Below are 8,750 nucleotides of genomic sequence, written 5' to 3'. Positions count from 1 at the left end.
ACCTGATTTTCTTCATTGTTGCAAAATTTCTCTTGCTTATTCTTCTTTTTACCCATTTTTTTGAGTGCAGAAACCTGTTTTGTCGAAAACTCCTGTTTATTTAATGATTTGTTCACATCCATTGTGTTGTCTCCTCCAAATTCTTCATTGGCTTAAAATTTTTACAAAACATTAAATTTATCTGCCTTTCAATTCACTATTAAATACTCTCCTTCTTCTATTATCAACCGCTCGGCCGAAAGTAGAAAAAGTCGAAAGTAGAAAAGTGAAAGTAAAAAAAGTCGAAAGTCGAAAGTGGCGCCCCGGCCGCTGGAAATTACTTTTGTTACACGTCCCTCCGCGGAGCGCGACCAATCACGAGCCGCGGAGCGCTCCGATTGGTCGCGCAACAAGAAGCCAAGAAAACTTTTCACGAAAAAAATTCAGTTCCCGTCTCACTCATCTAGCGACAGCGGCACAGCTCAGACCTACGATGCCCCCCAAGACGAGCGGTAAGGCAGCCAAAAAGGCGGGCAAGGCCCAGAAAAACATCTCGAAGGGCGACAAGAAAAAGAAGCGCAAGAGGAAGGAAAGCTACGCAATCTACATCTACAAAGTGTTGAAGCAAGTTCATCCGGACACTGGCATATCATCTAAGGCCATGAGCATCATGAACAGTTTCGTGAACGACATTTTCGAGCGCATCGCGGCAGAGGCCAGCCGCCTCGCCCACTACAACAAGCGCTCCACCATCACCAGCCGCGAGATACAGACGGCCGTGAGACTGCTGCTGCCCGGGGAGCTGGCCAAGCACGCTGTCAGCGAGGGCACCAAGGCTGTCACCAAATACACCAGCTCCAAGTGAGCAGGTCTGGTGTGCACATGCTTACATAAACGGTCCTTTTCAGGACCAAGAACATGATCATGAAAGGAAATGCTTCTGCTGCTGTTCTACAATTCCCTCAATCCCTATGATAGTAAATGTAAGCTTAACCAAGGCAGAAATATTTTCATTAAAAAAAGTCTTTAAGACGCATGGTTTACTGGCTGAGATATATATATATATATTTTTTTTTTTTTGCTTACTTCTGTGGTCATTAGTACATTGCTACAAATATATTTATATATATAAAAAAATAAATAAAAAAATCCTTTCTATTTAATTTAGTTAGATCATATATCAATATTAATGGCAAAGACCAGTTGCATCGATTCACTTTGAAAATAATTCCATTTGTGCTAAAACTGGACACAGTAAAAAAAAAAAAAAAAAAAAAAAAAACTGAAAAAAAAAAATATATATACACACACACACACACATAATTCGAATTCATATTATGCTTAACTGCGTTTGAATTTGCAATCATGCACAAGATGTTTTGTACTTCGAAGTAAAAACAACATAATGTACTATTTAACTACCCACAGTACAAATGGATCCAAAAAAAAAGTGAATTTTCATGCAGACGAAAATGCTTACATTTATTCTATTTATATTAAGTACCCATTACTAACAGCTTATACTGGGTGGAATACAACAGTTGACATGATTTTACTTATATGGCAATTTAATATTTAACCAAAATTAATGGTAAACTAATATTTTAAAGTGTCATTTATGGCCCCTTACCTTCAGCATGTTTGCTTCCTTGCACACAAACGAGGACAAACACATCACCCAACTGAAAAAAAAAAAAAAATTTCACTTGCATCACAAATAATTTAAAATTTTTCACCACATGAAGTAAATATTTCGCAATAAAAAAAAATATAGCCCTAGGACTCGTGTGCACACCTTTTCTTCCCCACATCGCACACGCAAACAAAACTTCCAAATTATTACAAAATCACTCGATTATTATACATACATAAACACACATGTATTTTCCGAATAAGTGAGAAATGCAGGCCGATGAAAGTCAAATTTCGTTTCGGAAATTAAATCTCGCACAACTACCGACACATAACCAAACTTGCGTACATTTACATAGCATTAACCCTCTAAATAATAAACAAATGAAAGCAGAAAAAACAACATCGCTACCCACCGCGCGCGCTCCTGGCGGCGGGAGTAGGAACTACTTTGCACACAGACCGACATAGCCCCCTGCCAAAAACAGTAAAATAAATAATATATATAAGTCTTTTGGCGGGAAAAAATTTCTCAACCGCCTGGGAGCACCCTAGTGTGTGCCTGTCTTTAGGTTATGTTACTTTTAACTTCATTTTCTACAGGCAGACGCGAGGGTGCTCGCCCATTATTTTTATTTTTTTAAATTCTTTCCTACCTTTGGTGTGCCATGCAAGAATTTATCGTCAAAATGGCGGCCCCGAGTGCAAATTTCTCGTCTGCACTGCTGGCTGGATGATTATGTGATGTTTTGAAGGAGGGTGTTTTTTTTTTGTTTGGATTTTGTGTGAGGGGGGGAGGGGGCTGGGCTAGCTTTTTTTTTTTTAAATTTTCTAAACATTCATCTCTTATGTAACAGTGTTCAGCATTAAAAAATTTAAAAGAAGAGGCACTTACTCATCAATTTCAAAACAGCCTATGAAGAAAAATAAAAAAAATTTAAATTCATTCCAGTTTTATACATTCATGATTTGATCACATGTATAACTTTTCTTTTTTATTACCTTATTTAATTTTATTATTATTACTACTATTGCTGCTACAACCTAGAAGATACCTCAGTGATACTAATACCTGCTGGTAAAGTTAAAGGTTTCACCTTTCTTTCTTTAAACATATCACAATACCTTTCTTGAGTTAAATATTATCTAATGGCTTTAAGAAGTTATGGTAATGTTCATCAGTTATAGAGTGTGGGTTTGTGTGTGTGTGTGAGAGTGTATTTTGAAGAGGGCTTTGGTGGTTGGGATGGTGAGGGTGGTGGGTGTTGTGTGTGGGGAGGGGGGGGGGGGAAGTAAAAGAGTGTTCATTACACGATTTCTCCTGTTGTTTGTAACAATCACACCTGGTATAGCTATTTCGAGTGGCAAATACAAACTGCAAAAAAAAACATCTATATCATTGCCAACGGCCATATCACGATGAACACACCGGTTCTCGTCCGATCACCGAAGTTAAGCATCGTCGAGCGTGGTTAGTACTTAGATGGGTGACCGCTTGGGAACACCACGTGCCGTTGGCACTACTATTTTGCACCCTACAGAAAAAAATTTTTTTTTTAAAAATTTCAATTTTAAATTTTTTTTTCCCCCACAATCACCACATTTCCCCCCCCCCCCCCTAACACACACACTCACTCTCTCTCAATCAATCAATCAATCAATCAATCAATCAATCAATCAATCAATCACTCACTCACTCACTCACTCACTCACCCACCCAGTAGCTGTGAATCTTTGCATGTGTATACCTCATACAAAATTCAAAGTGAAAAAATAAATATATAAGTGTATATGTATGTATGTATGTATGTATGTATGTATATATGTATATATATATATATATATATATATATATATATATATATATATATATATAAACACACACACACACACCTATTTTGAAGTTTCTCTGTTTCAGTGGGCAGTTATGTATAATAATGAGAGATTCAAAAAGACGTTGATAACAATGTCATCAATGCCTGTTTAGTGTGCTCATTTGTTGGATGGTCGGCAGCAATACTAGAGGTGGTACAGCTGTAACCTGTAAAATTGTACCTGCAATGTGTTGTGTATGGAAAAAAATAAAAATTATATCATCTAAATTTTTGTTATCCAACAATAACCTTCCCATCAATGCATGATGTCACAGTAGCCATAGCTCTACTCTTTCTGCCATATAACATTGGGGGAAAAAAAAAAAAAAAGGAGCTATTAGAATAATAACAAAAGATAAAAAATTATCTAACTGCAGACCAAAATTCAAAAAACTTAAAGTCCTGACTGCCATAAATGAATACGTTCTAGAAACTTTTTATTCATTCTTAAGAAAAAGAAGAAAAAAAAAATTATTATTTTTTTTTTTTTTAGATATTCGCACATAGGTATAACACCAGAAATGCTAGTAAATTGAGGATAGTTGAACATAACACTAGGCGATTTGAAAATGGACTAAATTACTTGGGAGTAAAACTTTACAACTTAATATCACAGAAAATAACTAAAACAATTTACCAGTATTAAAAAAAAAAACAGTAAAAAAAATTCTTCTAGAATATCCTACCTACCCTCTGAAGCTATTCTTTAATTTGATTGATAATAGAGAAATTGAACTGTTAATTTGTTGAATGGACTTGTGATAACAGCTGCTTCATGTTTTGCATAAAGTTAAATTGTGTAACATGTTATGTATTTTTTTTTTTTGAAATTTTTTTTCTTGGTAACTTGCATCATGTAAATATTAATTGTCTGCACATACATGTTCTATATCCCGGAGCCTTGACTCCACGTGGGATCAACAGAACAAAAATACAAAAAAAAAAAAAAAATCCAGCTCACTAATCTAGGTGCATTTTGCTAACAATATTTGGAATATATATATATTTTTTTTTTGTGTAACATGCAAATTCTGTATTATTCTGCACACATTATTTATAATCTTCTATCATTTTCTTAGATAATAACTATTAATTCATAAAATAGATTGTGTGTGCATAACCTCCTGGAAACATTTGCACTTACCTCCTACTTTACTTTTTCATTTAAGCAATCCTATTCGCATGTATACACTTAGGTTGCAGCATCGAAATTGTGTAAAATTCAAAGTGTGTATTGCCTGAAAAAAAAAAAAAAAAAAGACATACCAAATATTTGCATACAGCGACACACTACATATTTGCACACAGTGGAGTTTTGCGGTAATTAACCTAGCACAATTTACCACACGCAATCACACGCCCGCGATGAGATAACACACTCGCTGTTTTCCTGTTGACCGGCACGAGGAGTAAGAAAAATTGATATTTACACGAGCACACACTCCCACACTAGTCACAACGTCGGTCATCAAGTTGTGTTGAAAATTCCTGTAGCCTCTGTTTTCCCAAATGATTTCACTTAAAATTTCATTTAACAAGACCATAAACAAATTTACAATACTAATTTCTTAAACAAACACTTCAGCGAACAAGTGACTGTCGCATTCATTACAAAGCTTACAACTTAACAGATGTTTCCGATGTGAAATAAAATAAGAAAATGTTTTACAACCAACCTAGAACATTTAGTCAAAACGTTTTTGTCCTGGTTTATGATTATTTTCCGTGACATGAATGTTTCAAAACTAATAAAAATACGAATGCAGCCAAATATAATGAAGTTAGCACATAAAAGACGACTTAAAATATTTCATTTTTCGAGAATTGGCAGAGCAAGAACGCACAGGTCCAACGGAAATTTCTTTAAAGATAAACGACCATCGGACAAAAACACCCCCTCCCCTCATCCTCAAAAATACGTGAATAATATACTTTTTCAATTATATTTTTATCGTTTTTTTTTTTTTTTTTTTTAATATACTCATTAAAACTTCAAAATAAGCAGGTACTCGTGTGTTTTTCTCTCTACAATGTACCTGATCTCGGTGCGTAAACCTACATCATTTAGAGATGGAATTAATGTACACATACAAGTAAAATTTTGTTCCATTGTAAAATTGAGAGAAAGAAGGTTTTCCAAACGCATTAAGTATGGAGACTTTAAATAAGATTACGAGCTTATAAATGTTTGCAACGAAATAAAGTGACCATGTATCTGCAATTTCAAAAATATTTTTGCTCTGCTAACCTCACATGCAAGCAAGTAAAAATAACCTCACAACTTACTTACCTCTCTCAATTTCGCAGTACCAAAACATAGAAGGGATAAATAGGATAGTTTTTATTCGAAATCCTGCAAGAGTTTTAATTTTTATTAAAATATTTCTCCAATGTAGCATGTGTGTGGAATACTTCATCAGCAACTTGCATCTGCACCTTGAGTGAATTGAAGGGCAGCCAGTTTTAAAAGCTAAACAGAAACTGCACTCTTGAGAATGCATCAGATCCAAGTGAAATGCTTGTTGTGTGTACAGTTAAAAGTTTTATTATTCACACAATGAAAATGTAAACAAAATTTACTCACAATAATAATCACATCATCCTTGGAGGTGCACGAAGAAAGCCATTCCAGGTGGCACTGAACAAGGTGATTTGCTAGTGCTTCCACAGCAAACAGCCTTCATGAAATTATCTCCACATTTTCAGCATACTATACACTAAAGTATACCTAAGTTAATTTAACCATTTTCAAGTGATTCCAGCACAAATTACGTATTTGATTCCTTGAATAACATCTGCAAATGAAAAGTTCCCTGTTTGGTGTAGCAGTAAATTTAAACAGCTCGCAGTGCAAATTAAACAGTGCAGCTGCCATAAAAAAATTACACTATTAGTGGAACTGCCCATTATGTCATCGTAGACTGCTGACATTTAGAAAACATTGAAAAATCAGTGCAAAAGAAGCCCTACATTACTTTCGCTGTCCAAAGTGCGCTGCTCCCTACGTGAGCAAGGCATCGAGAATTTTCTGAACCGTCCGCAACCAGAAAATTGGGTAACCAGATATTTGCAGAGAGAAAAATTTTATTTTCACTTTGCTCTTGCATTCTGTAGGATCAGTCTCGTCATGGCAGATACCGCAGCAGCGACTGCAGCACCAGCTGTTGCCCCATCACAGGCAGCTTCCCCGAAGAAAGGCAAGGCTGCGTCGAAGAAGCCACGAGCCAAGCCCGCGCACCCGCGCACATCTGAAATGGTGGCCTCTGCGATCAAGAGCCTCAAGGAAAGGGGCGGCTCATCACTGCAAGCCATCAAGAAATACGTCGCCTCTACCTACAAAGTAGATGCGGAAAAGCTGGCACCTTTCATCAAGAAATACTTGAAGGCAGCAGTGGCTAGCGGCGAGCTTGTCCAAACCAAAGGCAAGGGTGCGTCTGGCTCCTTCAAGCTGGCTTCAGGGACCACCGGTGCTCCGGACCAGCCCAAGGCTCCAAGCGGCAAGCGTGGTGCAGCTGCCCCTAAGGAAAAGAAGCGATCCGTAGCCAAGAAGGCAGCGGTGGGCAAGAAACCAGTCAAGAAGACTCCGCCTACAGCAGAAAAGAAAAAAAAGGCAGCAGCTGCAACCCCCAAGCCCAAGAAGGCACCTTCAAAGGCAAAAAAGGTGTCCAAACCTCCCACGAAGAAACCCCGTGCTCCAAAGCCAAAGAAGGTTGCCCCAAAGAGCAAGTCGCCCAAGAAAGCAGCCCCAAAGCGGAAATGAAGATGCCAGCAGGACCGCTGGCACTTTCTGTGGCACTGTACCACCTTATCGGCCCTTCTAAGGGCCAACAATACTAGTCATGAAGGTATCAGTTGTTGCAATCATTGCCTCCTATAGCCACACCTCTGCCGTTAGGTAAAATTCTGGTTAAAAAATTTCTTATGGTATTTGAAGCGGGGGAAATAAATAAATAAATAAAGAAATTTATCAATTACATTGTGTGTATAGTTTAGGTGCAAAATTATTTAAAGTTTTTAAGCAGGAAAACGTCTTACAAACATCTCACTCTTATTTCAGCATATATATATATATACACATATATACACACACACACACACATATTTTTTTTGTAAGGATTAGGTCTCAGGGTATTAATGGTGAACTTTATGCTGCTGCTGCTGCTGCTGCTGCTGCTGATGGTGCTGCTACTGCAGACAGGCACTGTTTGAAGAGTTTTTATTTCCTATGCAGAATACATTGCATTGTGTGCAAATCTTTTGTGTACAATATAAACAACCACCTCAAAACACAGACACTATAACTGTGTTTTTCCAAATTCTTATTAATGTAATATATTATTGGCTGGGTAAAGGTCAACGACAGCTAATAGGTACAAAAAGCCAGACAACTGTTTTCCTTTCAAATTTGACAGTTATTTTTAGCCCTAATAAGGGCTGTTTTTTTTTTTCCCCCTTGCAAAAAAAATGGCAAGGAACTCAAGCACGCTCGCCACGGATACGCCGGGCAAGCTGGATGTCCTTGGGCATGATGGTGACCCTCTTGGCGTGGATGGCGCACAAATTGGTGTCCTCGAAGAGCCCCACCAGGTAAGCCTCGCTGGCCTCCTGCAGCGCCATGACGGCCGAGCTCTGGAAGCGCAAGTCTGTCTTGAAGTCCTGGGCGATCTCTCGCACCAGGCGCTGGAAGGGCAGCTTGCGGATAAGCAGCTCGGTACTTTTCTGGTAGCGCCTGATTTCTCGCAGCGCGACAGTGCCAGGGCGGTAGCGATGTGGCTTCTTCACTCCCCCCGTGGCCGGCGCGCTCTTGCGAGCCGCCTTGGTGGCCAGCTGCTTGCGCGGCGCTTTGCCTCCAGTAGATTTACGAGCCGTCTGCTTCGTGCGCGCCATCGTGGTCCGTCTGCGCGTGCTGTAAAAATTTCAACAGTTTTGTTAAAGCTGTGGTGCACTGCGATTGGCCCGGCATCTCCATTGGCTGGCGAGAACAGCCAATCACAGCACAGAAGTCGATCCATAGAAACTAACGACAGAGGCGGCCGAGCAGCTTTCTCAGGATAATAGGCGATGCGCCCCCACTCACACGGACAATAGACTTACACAGCCGACTTAAAATTCCTCTTGTAAAAGATTACTTACTCTTCCGAAATAATAAATTCTTCAAGAAACTCGCACTTCATGCTAACCCAGAAATTAAACGCCTAGGCGATTACAACCCCGATATAAACCGCCGCTTAAAACGCCCCAAAATGACACCTAATTAAAATTATT

General features: G+C 38.6%; 1 non-coding gene across 1 annotated transcript; it reads left to right on the top strand.

Annotated features, from left to right (window-relative positions):
* Nucleotides 1-3,012: 3,012 nt before the first annotated feature.
* On the top strand, nucleotides 3,013-3,131 carry LOC134544188 (5S ribosomal RNA). Its single transcript, XR_010077582.1, has one exon. It is a non-coding gene; the product is annotated as a 5S ribosomal RNA (ribosomal RNA).
* The last annotated feature ends 5,619 nt before the right edge of the window (nucleotides 3,132-8,750 follow it).

Source organism: Bacillus rossius, unplaced genomic scaffold (genome assembly GCF_032445375.1).
Source record: "Bacillus rossius redtenbacheri isolate Brsri unplaced genomic scaffold, Brsri_v3 Brsri_v3_scf32, whole genome shotgun sequence".
NCBI lineage: Eukaryota > Metazoa > Arthropoda > Insecta > Phasmatodea > Bacillidae > Bacillus > Bacillus rossius.
Note: the sequence above shows the minus strand (reverse complement) of the source record. Positions and strands in the feature narration are given on the sequence as shown.